Raw genomic sequence first — 20,430 nt, 5'->3', positions numbered from 1 at the left:
TATATCAACGCCTGTCGACAGCTTAGGGTCTTGACTGAATTATCATTTCATTTACAGGATGTTCCGAACCTAATTTGTATAGTTCCTCAATAAGGCATTTATGGTCAGAAATTATTATCAGGTTTTGTTGATGTGACCAACTAACAATTTATAATCAAAGGAAATAAACTGTGCCTTCAAAATGATTTGACGCTATTTTTTATACATGTTATTCGTGACAAAGGTGCTTATTAATGAATCTGTTTCTAAAAAACTCCAAATAATCTGCTCACCTTGTGCGCCATGATCTGTTATTTGTCTGTAATCTTGGACAATAGTTCTCTGTAGCTTCAATGACACAGCTATTCTATTTACGATGATTAACTTGCGTTTCCCATTTGAATGATGCCGGTTTCTTTATATCCGTTTAACATTCCAGTTTACTCTTCAGATACCTATCTCAGACGCAACTATGCAGGTTTCCACAGCTTGTACATGTATTATTATGGGGTACAACACCCAGAACAATTTTCGAGCACATTTCAATCTTATAACTAAGAACAGTTTTCCATATTCATCAATAAATCACAAACCTTAAGCTGTGGAAAACACATACCGCAAAAGATTGTTTATGGTGTGGTCTCTTTACTGCGCCTAAGAATATACTAAATGCAGGAAAAGGAACACGTTTTACAGCAATGTGTACTGCGTACAGGAGGAACGCCTGAAGACGGTGATTGTATCAGTATTACAACGCACGCTGTCATAAACTAGCGTCTGTGAAACAGTGGTTTGTGCACTGTAACATTGCTGAAATGGACTGGCTTCCGGCGATTCCTGTCTCGAACCCAACGGTACGCCTTGGGATTAGTTACAACCTCGACTTTTATCCACACCCAAAAATCGAATAACATGCCGTTCTCAGATTTCGGCACTTGAAGAGGAGTAGGCTGCCCCTCCATCGCAAATATTCGGAGAACCCAATGAACGTGTCCCCAACAGTGTGGAAGCTGTTATGAAGGTGGTGGAGACATCCCATGTCAATTACCACCAGATAGTGTGAGGAGAGTGCATACAGTCCAAGCAACGGACATGTGTGGCAGGAGGTGGACGGAGAATAATGGACTGCACTGCATCCTTGCCCTATCGTCATTTCTACTTATTACTGATTAATTCACATTTGTGATCATAGCCTCTAATTCAAGGACAGTCCATAGAGATCAACAGGATTTCTTGTGTTTCAACATGGGTGACCTTGCTCTGGAGTTATGAAACTCACCCTCGCTGCGGTACCGTAGCGTGGGTGAGTTTCATAACTCCGGGGCGAGGTAAACCAGGATGAAACACGAGAATTTTTATTGGTCTCTATGGCCTCGCCTTGAGTTCAAGGCTACGATTACAAATGTAAATTAATCACTAATAAAAGAAATGATGATGGAGGACGGATGCAGTGTAGTTCTCACATGTTCTCGTCAGGCCACAAGTGGCCCATCGGGACCATCCGAATGCCGTCTCATCCTCTGCTGAGGATGCGGATAGGAGGGGCGTGTGGTCAGCACACCGCTCTCCCGGTCGTTATGATGGTTGTCTGTGACCCGAGACGCTACTATTCGGTCGAGTAGCTCCTCAATTGGCATCACGAGGCTGAGTGAACCCCTAAAAATGGCAACAGCGCATGGAGGCCCAGACGCTCACCCACACAAGTGCTGGCAACACCCAACAGCGCTTAACTTCGGTGATCTGACGGGAACCGGTGTATCCACTGCGGCAAGGCCGTTGCCGGGTCTCACATGTTGAACTCAGAAGTTATTGCAAGTGCCTCAGTTGAATAACAAAAGTGGCAGTGATCAAGAAAGAATCACTAGATAATATGTCTTGTGATGTGGTACTCGACAGCTCCAATACGTTCCATAAAAGATATATTTATACTGGTACACCATTAGCTGCTGTCGAAAACTTTATGAAGTTGCTACTTGTTTCGGTCTATGTATGGCATGGCAGCTGGTAATAATAAACATAACACACAATGATACCAACAGTAGTAGTAGTACTAGTAGTACTCTGTAGGATTCAACATGGATTCCGGAAACAGCGATCGTGTGAGACCAGACTCGCGTTACTTGTTCATGAGACCTAGAAAATATTAGATACAGGACTCCAGGTAGATGCCATTTTCCTTGACTACCGGAAGGCGTTCGATACAGTTCCGCACTGTCGCCTGATAAACAATGTAAGAGCCTACGGAATGTCAGACCAGCTGTGTGGCTGGATTGAAGAGTTATTAGCAAACAGAACACAGCATGTTGTACTCAATGGAGAGACGTCTACAGACGTTAAAGTAACCTGTGGCGTGCCACAGGGGAGTGTTATGGGGCCATTGCTTTTCACAATATATATAAATGACCTAGTAGATCGTGTCGGAAGTTCCATGCGGCCTTTCCCGGATGATGCTGTAGTATACAGAGAAGTTGCAGCATTAGAAAATTGCAGCGAAATGCAGGAAGATCTGCAGCGGATAGGCACTTGGTGCAGGGGTGGCAACTGTTCCTTAACATAGACAAATGTAATGTATTGCGAACACATGGGACGAAGGATCCTTTAGTGTATGATTATATGATAGCGGAACCAACACTGGTAGCAGTTACTTCTGTAAAATATCTGGGAGTATGCGTACGGAACGATTTGAGGTGGAATGATCATATAAAATTAATTGTTGATAAGGCGGGTACCAGGTTGAGATGCATTGGGAGAGTCCTTAGAAAATGTAGTCCATCAACAAAGGAAGTGACTTAGAAAGCACTCGTTCGACCTGTACTTGAGTATTGCTCATCAGTGTGGGACCCGTACCAGGCCGGGTTTACAGAGGAGATAGAAAAGATCCCAAAAAGAGCGGCGCGTTTCGTCACAGGGTTATTTGGTAAGCGTGATAGCGTTACGGAGATGTTTAGCAAAGTCAAGTGGCAGACTCTGCAAGAGAGGCGCTCTGCATCGCGGTGTAGCTTGCTGTCCAGGTTTCGAAAGGGTGCGTTTCTGGATGAAGTATCTAATATATTGCTTCCCCCTACTTATACCTCCTGAGGAGATCACGAATGTAAAATTAGAGAGACTCGAGCGCGCACGGAGGCTTTCCGGCAGTCGTTCTTCCCGCGAACCATACGCGACTGGAACAGGAAAGGGAGGTAATGACAGTGGCACGTAAAGTGCCCTCCGCCACACACCGTTGGGTGGCTTGCGGAGTATAAATGTAGATGTAGTAAATTACGAAGATGTTAAAATTGTCAAATTTACGTACTGTATTGCAAAATGTCAATATTTACTTAATGTTCCATATGGGCAAGGTGACTTAGCGTAAGTTTCCTGCGAAATATTCTCTGCAATGTTTTAGTTCACTCTGGAGAAAATCCTGGTACTAACTGAAAAGGAAAGACCTTAACATGTAGAGTCAGACAGAGGGTAATAAAACAATGCGTAAAGTTCAGCGTCAAAATAGAAAATCAAGTGATAAAGGATATACAGTCTTTTACGTGAGAGTATAGTCACTGTGGCAGGCTCAAAAATAAAAATGAATGTTACAACCCCCGAGCTCAAGGTGTAATCCCTGACACAGTACTTGTTAAAGCCTGTGCTGTGGTAAGTGAGCGGTACTCACTTTATGAGAAAGGATTTTCGCATAGATATCAACCGCGTGTACCTGAATGGTGGCAAATCAGACTTACATCCACTCTGTAACAACAATGATAAGTCAAGCAAGTTCGAAATGCAGTCACACGTCAGGATGGATCAAAAGCAACCCAGAAGATGCTACCAATGTGACAATAATACGGTCGCCAGCCTAATTAGGCATTAACTGAGTTTCTTCCCTGTACAAGTTGGTACATATTCATGCAAAACAAAAAGTTGTGACACTGCATAATATAGTAGAATTTCAGAACCAGAAAATCTATTGAACTAATAGTTTCACGTTCTGTACTGGTATGGAAAATTATGAATACATAGCACTACACTATAAAGTTTACTACAAAACTTTATACTGTCTATTAATCTGATTAAAATGGGGCATAAGTTACCCTAGAAATTGTACTTTCATGCCACACACAAAATGTCATGTTTGATAAAGATAAAATACTGATAAATTTGGACTTTTATATTGACTTTAACTTTTGCTGGTCAAAACAATTTAGAACACTTCAGAATTCAAATGGATAAAAGGGGGGCCCTGAATCTGTTATGATCACTGTATTAAAAAAAATGATTACTGAATTTATTATGCGTTCACGATTTCCGGTATATAAGTTACTACTCTTTTCATCTTACTTACTGCTTATTTAAATACCTTTATACCTCTCTTTCAACTTCGTTAGACTTTCGTTATTCATTTACTGGTTCATTAACGAAACATTACTTTAAACACCATTCTAACATAGATAGGTCTGTAATTAATTATTATTAACACAAATTTTAAATTTTCACATCGCGACACTCGGATTGCACAATATTTGGAAAGGACCCAGTCTAGGTTAGTTGTGAGGATAATTAAATGATGGGAAAGTTCTGGTAAAATTTAGGTAATTATTGCACAGTTCACTCTCTGATCCATACGAATACAGTACTAAAAGTTTCAACCTGCTAGTATCGATGCGGCGGTTGGCGGGCGGCGCTATGACGAGGCACAGAGCACACATACAACCACAGCTATGGCTTTTGACGTATCGGCACTTTAATTCTTCTTAGCATCGCAATACTTTTCCATTTAGTACCTATGGAGTTTTGCCATGCTGTGTGGGCGCTGGAACGGCATACCCGAGGCTCAGTGAAGCTACGTCTTCCAGGAGAGTCTCCTCGCTCCAGAAGGTGTTGCTCAAACCAGTGCCAAACTCCAGTTACTACTGTGCCCGTTGTGTCGTGCAGTGCCCGCGCACACTTTCCCGCGCTCGTCTACCGTCCATCTTTTACCGCTCCCTGACAAACCGGCATTCAAAAGAATGGTTCAAAATGGCTCTGAGCACTATGGGACTTAACATCTATGGTCATCAGTCCCCTAGAACTTAGAACTACTTAAACCTAACTAACCTAAGGACAGCACACAACACCCAGCCATCACGAGGCAGAGAAAATCCCTGACCCCGCCGGGAATCGAAACCGGGAACCGGCATTCTACATATCCTAACACATTGCCTACGTATGGACCAGACGCACAGTTACAATTTTAAACATCTTACAACAGTTTCAACATTTGTTACATCTCAATTCGATTACAATATTACTTGACATTTGACATTAACATTAATATTCACATCGAAACTTATTTACAGTTTTCTTAACGTAATTGCATGAAACAAAAATAAATGAAATCAGAACATCAATTACACAAATCAGATGAAAAGAACTACTTATATGTAGAATAGTACAGAGTCGTTGTTATTACAAAGGGTTGTCATGTGTCAGAACGACCCATCTACATCTACATCTACATGATTACTCTGCAATTCACATTTAAATGCTTGGCAGAGGGTTCATCGAACCACAATCTCCCTACCATTCCACTCCCGAACAGCGCGCAGGAAAAACGGAACACCTAAACCTTTCTGTTCGAGGTCTGATTTCTCTTATTTTATTTTGATGATCATTCCTACCTATGTAGGTTGGGCTCAACAAAATATTTTCGCATTCGGAAGAGAAAGTTGGTGACTGAAATTTCGTAACTAGATCTCGCCGCGACGAAAAACGTCTTTGCTTTAATGACTTCCATCCCAACTCGCGTGTCATATCTGCCACACTCTCTCCCCTATTACGTGATAATACAAACCGAGCTGCCCTTTTTTGCACCCTTTCGATGTCCTCCGTCAATCCGACCTGGTGAGGATCCCACACCGCGCAGCAATATTCTGCCGGCCGCGGTGGCCGTGCGGTTCTAGGCGCTCCAGTCCGGAGCCGCGCTGCTGCTATGGTCGCAGGTTCGAATCCTGCTTCGGGCATTGGTGTGTGTGATGTCATTAGGTTAGTTAGGTTTAAGTAGTTCTAAGTTCTAGGGGACTGATGACCACAGCAGTTGAGTCCTATAGTACTCAGAGTGAGCAATAGTCTAACAGAGGACGAACGAGCGTAGTGTAAGCTCATATGATGTGCTAAAGAGGAATGACTCAGGCCGAAGCGTGCAGAGAAACTCAGGCAACTGTGTCATTGACTTCATTACATCGAAGGTGCACAGCGAGCCTTTTGCTGAACTCGGCGATGGCGCCGCGCCAAGGCCGATGTTGGAATCTACAACGTCAGCACCCGATCGCCCAGCTGTCCGGTAGCGCTCTTGTTCAAGCTACGGATAAGTGGCTGCCACGTGTGTGCTGCGCCCGATAGCCCGGAACACGACTGACTGCTCCCTCAAGTGCAACTCGCGAATCCTACGTAGAGCGCCGAGGCGGAACAGACGACCACCGTCGTTGCAGTGAGCGTTAGCAGATCTGAACATCTGTCCATGGCAGCTCTTTCAGTGTCTGCAGTCAGCTCTGCAGTTGGGAATCCATGGCTCCGCCCCTGTAGATGGCAGCTTCCAGCAGTCCGCCGGACTATGTAACCCAGAGAGTGCAGGCCTGCAGTCGTTTCGCCCCTTGCCCGTCCCTTTCCCCCTCCCCCTCCCCCCCCTCTCCCCCTCCCCCCCCCCCCCTCCCCGGCGCAGCTTCAAGGTGTGGCCCGCCCCGTCACAGCTATGACTCGTCCATCTGTCGTCGTGAATGTCCTGCAGCTTAAACAATCGTCATTCTTTCCGGTTCTGGTCGTAGACAGAATGGCGACGCGACTGTCTCCTGTGAGCCTCACGACTCGTTTATTTATACACATTCTCCCTACGCCTCTGACTTAGCCCCTCTGGAGACGGGTGTTCGTTAATGACTACAGTGTCAGCTTTCCTCAGTCTGTTTCGGCCCCCACCCACAGGTCACTAGACGCGGCAGTAACTGCAAAGTATGGGTTCCTCACAGCACGCCAGCGCAGTGCACTGCCCTGATTACTTCACATTTGTATACAGTTCCCGCCTGGCTGTGCCTTCACACCTGCAAGCGGTATCGTGAACCTGCCTCGCAGAATCTTTTGCTAAACATCAACACTGCCCACGCCTGCCAAACGATATTCCCTTGTCTACTCCTTTCTAGCCACAGCTGCGCGAAATTTATAAGAGTTATATTAGAACAAATAAGCCCTCGGTCATAAATATTAAGTCAAAATTGACCAGGTTTCGACGCTACTATGAGCGTCGTCTTCAGAATTAGACTATCTGTTCTAAAACATATTAAGTATATAATACATTAATGAAATTAAAGTTTGTACTTACTGGAAAAAGATGCAGTACTTATAAGTCAAATATTAAAAAAGGTCTAAGCCGGAAAGGCGGCGTCATGAATAGTTGTAAGTAAGATGGCGAGCCGCTAAGAGCTGCTCGTACTTTAGTGAACAAGGGTTGCAATAAGACTGAGGTGCCCACGTTAGAAAGTGTGAGCAAGTAGACATGATGTTGCTACAAGCGCCATCTAGTAGCCGCAGAAACAACTAGGCTACTGATTCAGGCGCTCGTAGCAACACAATGTTTACTTACCCACACTTTCTAACGTGGGCACCTCAGTCTTGTTGTAACTCTTGTTCACTAAAGTACGAGCAGCCCTTAGCGGCTCGCCATCATACTTTCAACTATCCATGACGCCGCCTTTCCGGCTTAGATCTTTTTTAATATGTGACCCATAAGTACTGCATCTTTTTCCAGTCAGTATAAACTTTAATTTTATTAATGTATTATATACTTAATATGTATTAGAACAGTTAGTCTAATTCTGAAGACGACGCTCATAGTAGCGTCGAAACCTGGTCAATTTCGACTTAATATTTGTGACCGAGGGCTTATTTTTTCTAATATAATTCTGACACGCTCACTGAAACTTAGCAGCTATGTTCAAAGTTTCATATTTATAAGAGTTCCCAAAATCCACGCCTGTACTTATTCGTGGCGCTGTAGGAATATCTCAGTCCCAAGCTGAACGTGCATCGAATGTTCAGTGCCTTCAAAAACGTAGATGGTGATTCGAAAGTGCAATGCCGTTTCTATTATGACACTTTTAAGAAGCATTTGCCTAACCTCTCTTTTCACTATTCTCTTTCAGACATGTGTGGCACGTGTGTTCAGTTATGCATACATATTCTCTGTAACCCAAATACGAAACAAGAATTGACAGCTCGTCTGGAGTTTCATCAACCTGAGAGCAAACTGTCTGTGACTATTATGAAGCAGGAGGACAACAAATCCCAGAAACCAAGTAGTGTGGGTAGTGGTGCATTCATTGATTTGCAATAAGAGCTTACAGAAAAATAGCACACAGGTCCATCAGTAATTATAGCATATAGTTGAGAGATCGATGAGCCTCTGTAGTATCTTTCGTCGTAACTTGTGAAATACACAACTGTTCTCAAGTTGTTGGTATAACGGATTTGCAAAGAACAGGCTCCTGACACGATGAATAGCGTCTCATCTATACAGGAACGAAGTTTTTAACACGGTTGCTGATTAAACATATTAGGAAAGGAAAGTATTACAAGAAGCGTATTTGTCACCATTTCTGATGAAATTACAGGTATGTTCAAATATAATAAGCACATTAATGAAGGTGTGTCCAGATACTGTGAGAGAATTACTGACATGTAATAACAACACCTATGCTAGGCTGCTCAACAATAAGGCAGTTATAAAGTAAAGTATTAGAAAGAAAAAAGCACAACGAATTTTTTGATGAGAAGTATATACGACTATACATGTAAAACACGATATTTGCATACATGTATGTTCGTTTGTGTGTGTGTGTGTGTGTGTGTGTGTGCGTGTGTGTGTGTGCCTCCAGCATCTACTTCTCACCCGATGGGCTGGTACACATTCGAGTACTCCTTGCCACACGAAAATCAGAAATACCTCTATGCTGCCATCCGGGCAGAGATATGGACAAAAAAGATTTTTCAACCCCTGAAAAGTAGGCTGCTCCCTACATGTCTTGCGATTTGTGTAGATAGTATCGGCATGCCTTGCAGAGGCTGCACGTGCAGATGGGCATGGCTGAGAGGAGAGAGAGCAGGAGGAGATGGATGACACTGAGACCGGGATAAAGATGAGGTGGACAGAGAAAGGGGGAGGAAAAGATGGTCAGAGAGGGAAAAACGGCTTATGGAAGGAGATGGTGGGGGAAGGGATGGACAGCAGGACAGGAGAGGATGAGATGGACAGAGAGAGGTGGAGGAGAAGATGTAAGCAACATACTCCTTTGTACTGAATGCACACACAAGTAACGTTGTGGGGAATAGGCTGGATGACGTTTTAAAATAAACAATGTCAATTTATGTAAGTTTAAATTTTTACAAATTACTATTGACATCATGGTCTGTTTTGGTTTTAGTTACCAGGTGTCAAAACGTAGTCGAAATATAGATAGAAACTAGCAATAACTTAATGAAGTTTTCGGCAGCAGCTGCTGGTGTGCCTGTTTCAAACACATTTGGGTGGAGAAGACCATACTTCAGATTGACGACAAGGCGTCGAGTGCAGGCTCTTATTTAACCGTTTTTGGCAGTTAAAGCTGAGGGTCTGAAATGCTGATATGTTGTTTCATTAGCAATTAGTGTATTAGTAGACATCACCTTTAAATGTTCAGTACATCGTGTTTAAGAAAGTCTTTCCTCCACAGGTTTTATTATTTGTGTAAGTAAAACAAATGTATGCTTTGCACACGATGTTGTCATTGTAAGGCGTGACCTCGTAGTGACCCTTGCTTCGGAACTAATGTATTTGGGTCAACTATTTGAGAAACATTTCTCAAAGAACTCTGCCTTTTTTCTCAATATACAGCAAAACCTCCCCACACTAAGACGTTATAATAGGGATTACAATTACAAACAACTTAATATGGCACCAGCACATAGAAAATGTGGATAAAGCGAACCAAAGACTGCATTTTATTGGCAGAACAGATAATGCTACAAATTAACTAAACATATTGCCTACGCTGCACTCATCTGTTCTTTTGTGGAATATTGCTCAGTTATATGTGATTCTTACCAGGTAGCATTTACGCAGGATATCGGAAAGGTTCAAAAAAGTGCAGCTCGTTCTGTAACGCAGGATATTCTGTAACGCAGGATACGGCAAAGGTTCATATAAGGACAACAGGAAACAGAGGAGAAAGTTTTTCCGCTGTGGAGAGATCTTATCACGAAATTTGGATAACCACCTTTGTCCTCTGAATGCAAAGATATTTTGTTGACTCCCACTGTAGCAAAATAAGAAAAGTCAGAACATTCACAGAAAGATCTGGGTGTTCATTTTTGCCGCGTGCTGTCGAGAGTGTAACGGTAGAGACATAGCCCGAAAGTTGTTTTATGCGTTTCTTGCCTAAGGCTCAAGTGTGACAAGCAGAGTAATGAGATGTATGTTAACGGAAATATAGGCGAAGTATCGAAAATGAACATTCCCTCTAGCACTTCACTTATCTCTACGTCATGGGCGCATATGGTAAACAAAACTTCTTCCTTAGTCTATGCAAAACCGAGCGAAGTGGCGCAGTGGTTAGCACACCGGACTCACACACGGGTGGACGACGATTTAAGTTTTCCGTCATTTCGCTAAATCGCTTTAGGCAAATGCCGGGATGGTTCCTTTGAAAGGGCACGGCCGACTTCCATCCCCATTCTTCCCTAATGGGATGGGACCGATGACCTCGCTGTTTGGTCTCCTCCCCCAGACCAACCAACCAATCATCCTACGCAAACGAACAACTTAAGGTGGTTCATGATGTGACTGAACAGGAATACCAAACAGACGAACCTATGCGTGGTAGCTGTAGAGAACGGGACGCGTTTGGCTGCAGAGCGGAGAGGCAGAGAGCGCAGGATGGGCCTCTAACCTCAGCATTGCTCAACCTGTTAGCTGCCACCGGGCAGTTACCCGGCGGAAACCACACGGCGGCGTCCCGTCTCATTTCGCCGGCCGTATCAAATTTATGATGAAATTCCGCGTGTTATTGCGCCTTACTGCTGCCACAGCGGTGAGCTCGCGCTGTGGGGAACGGCAGATGTATGGCGTGGAACTGCTGGAAAAAGGAACACCAAAACAGGCGGAGGGGCGCTCGGCTCACAGGAGTGAGATCGCTCGAGTCCCAACAGTCAGAGGAGTTTACAAAGCAACGCGTTTCGTACACACAACTGACAAGATTCAGGGACACTCGCAAGACATTTTGGTTTCATCGGAGCCTTTTCTTTATTTCTGATTCGGTTCTGACCTTATGACATGTGTTGTCTGAAGCCATTAGCATGATTACTGTTACACGTTGAAATGTCCGTGCATAGGATGGACAAAGAAGGGCGAACCCAAGCTGAGCACATCATTTTTCTCTAAGGAATTACCGATTTATTTGAACAATGGTTCAAATGGCTCTGAGCACTATGGGACTTAACATCTGAGGTCATCAGTCCCCTAGAACTTAGAACTACTTAAACCTAACTAAACTAAGGACATCACACAATTCATGCCCGAAGCCGGATTCGAACCTGCGACTGCAGCAGTCACGTGGTTCCGGACTGAAGCGCCTACAACCGCTCGAACATCGCGGCCGGCACAGATTTATTTAAACGTATTCGCACAATCAGAATGATAGGTAAAACCACAATACTCTCTTGCACCTGATATACAACAATGAACAGTGAGTTTCTATTACATAAATAGTCTAAGAGAAGAGAAATATCAATTAAACCACAAGCTTCATTTACACAAGCAAGTTTAAAACGGAGAGCCGGCCGGTGTGACCGAGCGGTTCTAGGCAGTACAGTCTGGAATCGCGCGACCGGTACGGTCGCAGGTTCGAATCCTGCCTCGGGCATGGATGGGTGTGGTGTCCTTAGGTCAGTTAGGTTAGAGTAGTTCTACGTTCTAGGGGACTGATGACCCCAGAAGTTAAGTTCCATAGTGCTCAGAGCCATTTGAACCATTGTTCAAATAAATCGGTAATTCCTTAGAGAAAAATGATGTGCTCAGCTTGGGTTCGCCCTTCTTTGTCCATTTGAACAATTTTTTCAAACGGAGAAACAACAATTGAAATAGTTACTGTTTATAACAATAAGTAGCCCGAAGCCACCCTAACCCCTGCAGCGCTAGTGTTAAAACTCAGTAGACAACATGTTGAAGTAACCCAAAATTTTGAACGTCCCTAAGGCCCTTAAATAAAATCGACAATTATAATAGTAGAATTAAGTAAAGGTTCCTGAATTAAATTACCCAACAACCAAGAACAAGAATCAATCCTTCGAGAAAGAAGGCAAATTTACAACTTTATCTCTGGCAATCATGCAATCACTTACAAGAGGTGTGCAACAAAGCTAGACCAGGCTATCAAGATCAGTGAATTACGGATGGAATTTGAAAGTTCGAAAACTTAAGTACAGTAAGCGTTCGTAAACTCAGGTACAGAAATTAGATTCTTAGCTTCGTTAAGTTAGATCACAAAAATCAGACAGGCTCGAAAAAGGCAGTTACTTGAAACCAGTAATCAAACAGGATAATTGTTCATCAGCTCCAGCTGGAACAAAACTCCAGCTAGAGCTAACGGCCACCGGAGACGCCATACGGGTACACGCACAGGCCCAAATACTTGACCGCGTACATGCCGGCAAGTGCCGCGTCAACTACAATTTCACGGCTCAGAAGCCAAGGCTGTCGACAAATAGTATAAGGTGTTCAAGCCTTTCAAGACCTAATAAAGTCCTTCAAGTAATGTAACGTCCGCTACGCAGTTGATTTTTAGTGAATAAGGCTTAACCTTTCAATTACTGGTAGAAATTTACTGTACTAAAATTGCTAATACAAGGATACGACACTTTTGGTAACCATTAGCATATTTACCAACAGACATTGAATGCTCTTTTGTAACTATAGAATAATAGATACAGGCTTACCCGCCTAGAACGGACTTTGGGCTTAACATATACAGATAAGTTTGAAGCTGCAGACCCTTAAGATTTACATCCCTCTAAAACAAACTTAATAGAACATTTGTTGAAAACATCAAAAGCTAATTCAACGTTGCACAAAACTTACATTAGCTAAGGAATGACTTAAAGCTAAGGAACAACAAATGGAAGCAACAGTGCACGTTAAGTAACGCCAGCAGAATCGGAACAGAACAGCTCAAAGACAGATTTACCACTTCGGTCAGTGGCCCATCTAAGTAAATTTCCATGTAACACGAGACTAACTCGGAGACTCAATCTAACAGACGATCTGCCTGTACAGCTCATCCCATACACATACAGGGTCGTCCATAGATAGTGACCGGGCCAGATATCTCACGAAATAAGCGTCAAACGAAAAAACTACAGTGGACGAAACTCGTCTAGCTCCAAGGGGGAAACCAGATGGCGCTATGGCTGCCCCGCTAGATGTCGCTGCCATAGGTCAAACGGATATCAACTGCGTTTTTAAAAATATGTACCCACATTTTTATTACATATTCGTGCAGAAATATGAATGTTTTAATTGGACCACTTTTTCACTTTGTGATAGATAGTGCTGCAATAGTCACATACGTATAAGTAAGTGGTATCACGTAACATTCCGCCAGTGTGGACGGTATTTGTCTGGTGTTACATTACCTGTGTTAAAATGGACCGTTTACCAACTGCGGAAAAGGTCGATATCGCATTGATGTATAGCTATTGTGATCAAAATGCCCAACGGGCGTGTGCTATGTATGCTGCTCCGTATCCTGGACGACATCATCGAAATGTCCGGACCGTTCGCCGGATAGTTACGTTTTTTACGGGGGGGGGGGGGGGGGGGGGGTAGGACGTCAAACGGGCCGACTTCGAGAAGGAGAGGCACCACAGGACATTTTAATTTAAACTGTCTATACTTTTAGAAATAAATTCATAAAACTTCGTCATCATGACCAGGAAGGATTCAGGATTCCCACTCATAGCAGTGGAAGTTCAAAAACACACAAAAATAAATATTTTTTAAATGTCAAATTTCATGATTTTTTCAATTAATGTTGGCTGCATTTGTTGCTATAGGTACACTTTGCTTCATAAGTAAGAGAGATTCTTAGACGAATCTTGCACAGCTTACAAACCATACTTACAGATGTATGAAACTCTAGAATTTATTTAATCTATGGAAAAATGAATGGGCTGTTACGTTTTAAACTTCGTGTTTAGAGAAAACTCGAATTTTATAGTTAATTATCTCAATTTTTACCACAGTTTTTAACAGATTTGGGAAATTCTAGAGTTTCGTACACCTGTAGGTATGGTTTGTATCCTGTGCAAAATTCATCGAAGAATCTCTCTTACTTATGAAGAAAAGTGTACCTACAGCAACAAAAGCAGCTAATACCAAGCGAAAGAAGGATGAAATTTCACATGTAAAAAAAAAAAAAATTGTTTTGTTATGTTTTTAAACTTCCTCTGCTATGAGTGTGAATCCTGAATTCTTCCTGGTCATGCAAACGAAGTTTTATGAATTTATTTGTAGAAGTGTAGACAGTGTAAATTAAAATGTCCTGTGGTGCATCTCCTGCTCCAAGTCGGCCCGTTTCACGTCCTACCCCCCTTAAGGAAACAGGAAGTGTTCAGCCACATGTGAAACGTCAACCACGACCTGCAACAAATGATGATGCCCAAGTATGTGTTCTAGCTGCTGTCGCCGCTAATCCGCACATCAGTAGCAGACAAATTGCGCGAGAATCGGGAATCTCAAAACCGTCGGTGTTGAGAATGCTACATCAGCATCGATTGCACGCGTACCATATTTCTACGCACCAGGAATTCCATGGCGACGACTTTGAACGTCGTGTACAGTTCTGCCACTGGGCACAAGAGAAATTACGGGGCGATGACAGATTTTTTGCACGCGTTCTATTTAGCGTTGAAGCGTCATTCACCAACAGCGATAACGTAAACCGGCATAATATGTACTATTGGGTAACGGAGAACCCACCATGGCTGCGACAATAGGAACATCAGCGACCTTGGTGGGTTAATGTATGGTGCGGCATTATGGGAGGAAGGATAACTGGCCCGCATTTTATCGATGGCAATCTAAATGGTGCAATGTATGCTTTTTTCCTACATAATGTTCTACCGACGTTACTACAAGATGTTTCACTGCGTGACAGAATGGTAATGTACTACCAACATGATGGATGTCCGGCACATAGCTCGCGTGCTGTTGAAGCGGTATGGAAAAGCATATTTCATGACAGGTGGATTGGTCGTCGAAGCACCATACCATGTCTCGCACGTTCACCGGATCTGACGTCCCCGGATTTCTTTCTGTGGGGAAAGTTGAAGGACATTTGCTGTAGTGATCCACCGACAACGCCTGACAACATGCGTCAGCGCATTGTCAATGCATTTGCGAACATTACAGAAGGCGAACTACTCGCTGTTGAGAGGAATGTCGTTACACGTATTGCCAAATGCATTGAGGTTGACTGACATCATTTTGAGCATTTATTGCATTAATGTGGTATTTACAGGTAATCACGATGTAACAGCATGTGTTCTCAGAAATAATAGGTTCACAAAGGTACACGTATCACATTGGAACAACCGCAATAAAATGTTCAATCGTATCTACGTTCCGTATTTTAATTGAAAAGACCTACCTGTTACCGACTGTTCGTCTAAAATATCGAGCCATATGTTTGTGACTATTACAGCCCCCTCTATCACAAAGCGAAAAAGTGGTCTAACTAAAACATTCATATTTCTTTACGTACTACACGAATATGTAATAAAAAATGGTGGTTCCTATTTTAAAAAACGCAGTTGATATCCAACCATAGCGCCATCTGGTTTCCCCCTTCAAGCTAGACAAGTTTCGTTCTTTGTAGTTTTTTCGTTTGAGCCTTATTTCGTGAGATATTTGGCCCGGCCACGATCAATGGACCGCCCTGTATTCACGTAAATCACTAAGCAAATCAGCAGTGTTACAGTCAAGGATTTTAATACGTTACTGTAGCTGGCAGAATACCTCGTCTTTCTAACTCCACAGGCGAGGTTCACTAAGGGAGTAAGCACAATACACACCATAACTTCTTTAGCACTCCATATGCCATCATTCAAAGCACTAGTCCGTCTGCCAAATGCAGACTGCACACGGCGAGAACATCCCAGAAGGCAAATTGCTGGGGCACTCTCTCTCTAAAACTCAGAAGTCAGCCTCAGTGAATGTTATCGTGCACACGACTCCGAATACAGCAATAGGCCCCAACGGCTACCATGTCAACAAACACATTGCTGTCCACCTGTAACAACATCAACTGCCAACCACGGCCAACCGCCTTTTCGTCGCACGCAATCAGCGGTAAAGCGAGCGAATCAGTGCGGCACTCGCCCCTCCTACCGGACGCCAGTCAACCAAAGGGGCCAAAGATAGCACAACACCATCACAGCTCACGTATTTTCTTTTACTTTTTGAATTTAATTTTTCTGCCTTTTTTTTTTTTTTTTTTTTATTCTGGGGTATTCCGATAAATCAGTTATTCTTAGGAAAACAAGGTGACTGAAACCGCTAAGCACTTTTGATTTTAAGTTAAATAAAGCGACCAGACGTCCCGATTTGGCCGGGACGCTTCCGATTTTTGGAGTCTTGTCCCCCTGTCCCGGCCGGGTTCAGCCGTGACGCCTAAATGTTCCGGTTTTTACATATCAAATCCAATTCTCGCTCATGGGATGTTTAAACATTTAACATCTCACATTTTAAGCATTGTAAAAGTGTTATACAGTTCATTTCCATATCATATCCCACACTTACACTACTGGCCATTAAAACTGCTATACCAAGAAGAAATGCAGATGATAAACGGGTATTCATTGGACAAATATATTATACTAGAACTGACATGTGATTACATTTTCACGCAGTTTGAGTGCATAGATCCTGAGAAATCAGTACCCAGAACAACCACCTCTGGGGGTAATAACGGCCTTGACACGCCTGGGCATTGAGTTAAACAGAGCTTAGATGGCGTGTACAGGTACAGCTGGGCATGCAGCTTCAACACGATACCACAGTTCATCAAGAGTAGTGCCAGGCGTATTGTGACGAGCCAGTTGCTCGGTCACCATTGACCAGACTTTTGCAATTGGTAAGAGATCTGGAGAATGTGCTGGCCAGGGCAGCAGTCGAACATTTTCTGTATCCACGAAAGGCCCGTACAGGACCTGCAACATGCTGTCGTGCATTATCCTGCTGTAATGTAGGATTTCGCAGAGATCGAATTAAGGGTAGAGCCACGGGTCGTAACACATCTGAAATGTAACGGCCACTGTTCAAAGTGCCGTCAATGCGAACAAGAGTTGACCGACACGTGTAAACAAAGGCACCCCATACCATCACGCCGGGTGATACGCCAGTATGGCGATGACCAATACACGCTTCCAATGTGCGTTCACCGCGATGTCGACAATCACGGATGCGACCATCATGATGCTGTAAACAGAACCTGGATTCATCCGAAAAATGACGTTTTGTCATTCGTGCACCCAGGTTTGTCGTTGAGCACACCATCGCAGGGGCTCCTGTGTGTGATGCAGCGTCAAGGGTAACCGCAGGCATGGTCTCGAAGCTGATAGTCCATGCTGCTGCAAACGTCGTCGAATTGTTCGTTCAGATGGTTGTTGTCTTGCAAACGTCCCCATCTGTTGACTCAGGGATCGAGACGTGGCTGCACGATCCGTTACAGCCATGCGGATAAGATGCCTGTCATCTCTAGTGATACGAGGCCGTTGGGATCCAGCACGGCGTTCCGTATTATCCTCCTGAACCCATCGATTCCATATTCTGCTAACAGTCATTGGATCTCGACCAATGCGATCAGCAATGTCGCGATAGGTTAACCCGCAATCGCGATAGGCTACAATCCGACGTTTACCAAAGTCGGAAACGTGATGGTACGCATTTCTCCTCCTTACACGAGGCACCACAACAACGTTTCACCAGGCAACGCCGGTCAACTGCTGTTTGTGTATGAGAAATCGGTTGGAAACTTTCCTCATGTCAGCACGTCGTAGGCGTCGCCACCGGCGCCAACCTTGTGTGAATGCTCTGAAAAGCTAATCATTTGCTCGCGTCTGTAGAACGTCATCGTCGTGGTGTAGCAATTTTAATGGCCAGTAGTGTAACATACCACATTATACTACGCGTTTACACGACCTGTCTCCTGACGAGTAAAAGGTAGAGACCTTCAACAATGCTTGCTCTGAAGTTGGTATTACTGAGGTGCTTTTCCCTAGCGGAAGCACTTTCGTATTTATTTTGTTGCCGTGAGTATTGTAGGGCGTACAGACTGTAAGCAGCTTCGAAAAGCCCAGACGTCACTGCGTTTTCAGTTCCGAAGTTCAAGAGAGGTAAGTAACGTATTCATAATTCAGTGTCATAAATAGTGTGGTAACTCTGCTTTTAATTATCTCTCAACTACTATGCATCGTTTCTCAGAGCGCAACAAAATTTTTTATGATATATGACTCTCCCACGCAAATCGCAGTGTGTTCTTCATGGTGAATGTGATGCATGGATACCAGAACTCTAGACTTATACTGCACCTTTTCCCTTATCAACCGGCGACGCAAACAGAGGCATCTTACAAGTTTAAATTGTGTTTGTGTGTGTGTATGTCACTGGCATCATAACTTCCAAACGAAAGGTCCAAGTTTAATGCTAGTTTAATCAGAATGGTTATTAGCTATGTTCCATGAATGTTTGTACAGCAGTTCAGATTTCACCAGCTAAATTTTAAGTAAAAACGTTTTGCGCTAGCTCCTTGAGAATATATTATATAATAGATTCATAAGAGCAACGTCAAGTAACGTAGTGCCACATTGTAGAGCTTAACTCGTTGCCTGCCAAATACGTGTTATCTCGTACGAACGAACTGGCCACTGGCGACAGCTGCGAGTTAATTTGTAGATACGAAAAATTTCGTAGCAAATACGTGTGATTTTCCGGTTTTGGGCGTCAGGAATAGGTATAGTAAGTCTCCTGGACGCGATGAAACAGAATTTTTATTTTCCCACTTGGAATAAAGTAAGAGGAAAATACATACAAAATTTCATACAAAGGGAAAACTTTTTTGATGTGTGTATTTTATTTCACCTCGGTTCCGAGACGTCCGGAACCAGTTCAGAAAATTGGAATAGAGTTCAACATAAACACTATTTCCACCATTTTACTGATCACGAAAACCACATATAGCATGTTGTAACACCATATTGCGAGACCTTCAGAGGTGGTGGTCCAGATTGCTGTACACACCAGTACATCGAATACCCACCCAATAGCACGTCCTCTTGCATTGATGCATGCCTGTGTTCGTTGTGGCGTACTATCCACAAGTTCATCAAGGTACTCTTGCTCCACGTCGTCCCACTCCTCAACGGCGATTCGGCGTAGATCCCTCAAAGTGGTTGGTGGGTCTCGTCGTCCATAAACAGTCCTTTTCAATCTACCCCAGGCATTTTCGATAGGGTTCATGTCTGGAGAACGTGCTGGCCACTCTAGTCGAGCGATGTCCTTATCCTGAAGGAGGTCATTCACAAGATGTGCACGATGGGGGCGCGAATTGTTGTCCATGAAGACTAATGCCTCGCTAATACGCTGCCGGTTTGGTTGCACTTTCAATCTGAGGATGGTATTGAAGTATCGTAAGGCCGTTACGGTGCCTTCTATGACCACCAGTGGCGTACGTCGGCCCCACATAATGCCACCCCAAAACAGCTGGGAACCTCCACCTTGCTGCACTTGCTGGACAGTGTGTCTAAGGCGTTCAGCCTGACTGGGTTGCCTCCAAACAAGTCTCCGACGATTGTATGTCTGAAGGAATATGCGACACACATCAGTGAAGACAACGTGATGCAAATCCTGAGCGTTCCATTCGGCATGTTGTTGGGACCATCTGTACCGCGCTGCATGGTGTCATGGTTGAAAAGATGGAACTCGCCATGGACGTCGGGAATGAAGTTGCGCATCATGCAGCTTACTGCAAAGAGTCTGAGACGTAACACAACATCCTGTGGCTGCACGAAAAGCATTACTCAACATGGTAGCGTTGCTGTCAGGGTTCATCCGAGACATAATCCGTAGGTAGCAATCATCCAGTGCAGTAGTAGCCTTTGGGCGGCCTGAGTGAGGCATGACATCGACAGTTCCTGTCTCTCTGTGCAAACAACATCACTGTGGTTCAGTCCGAGACGCCTGGACACTTCCTTTGTTGAGAGCCCTTCCTGGCATAAAGTAACAATGTGGACGCGATCTAACCGCGGTATAGACCGTCTAGGCATGGTTGAACAACAGACAGCACGAGCGGTGTACCTCCTTCCTGGTGGAATGACTGGAACTGATCGACTGTCGGACCTCCTCCGTCTAATAGGCGCTGC

The 20,430-nt window shown here is 43.8% G+C and overlaps 1 pseudogene; it reads right to left on the bottom strand.

Annotated features, from left to right (window-relative positions):
- Positions 1-1,642: 1,642 nt before the first annotated feature.
- On the bottom strand, positions 1,643-1,760 carry LOC126425971 (5S ribosomal RNA; annotated as a pseudogene).
- Positions 1,761-20,430: the final 18,670 nt, after the last annotated feature.

This window comes from Schistocerca serialis, chromosome 1, assembly GCF_023864345.2.
Source record: "Schistocerca serialis cubense isolate TAMUIC-IGC-003099 chromosome 1, iqSchSeri2.2, whole genome shotgun sequence".
Lineage (NCBI taxonomy): Eukaryota > Metazoa > Arthropoda > Insecta > Orthoptera > Acrididae > Schistocerca > Schistocerca serialis.
The sequence above is the reverse complement of the archived record's forward strand: the minus strand, read 5'-3'. Positions and strand labels throughout refer to the sequence as shown.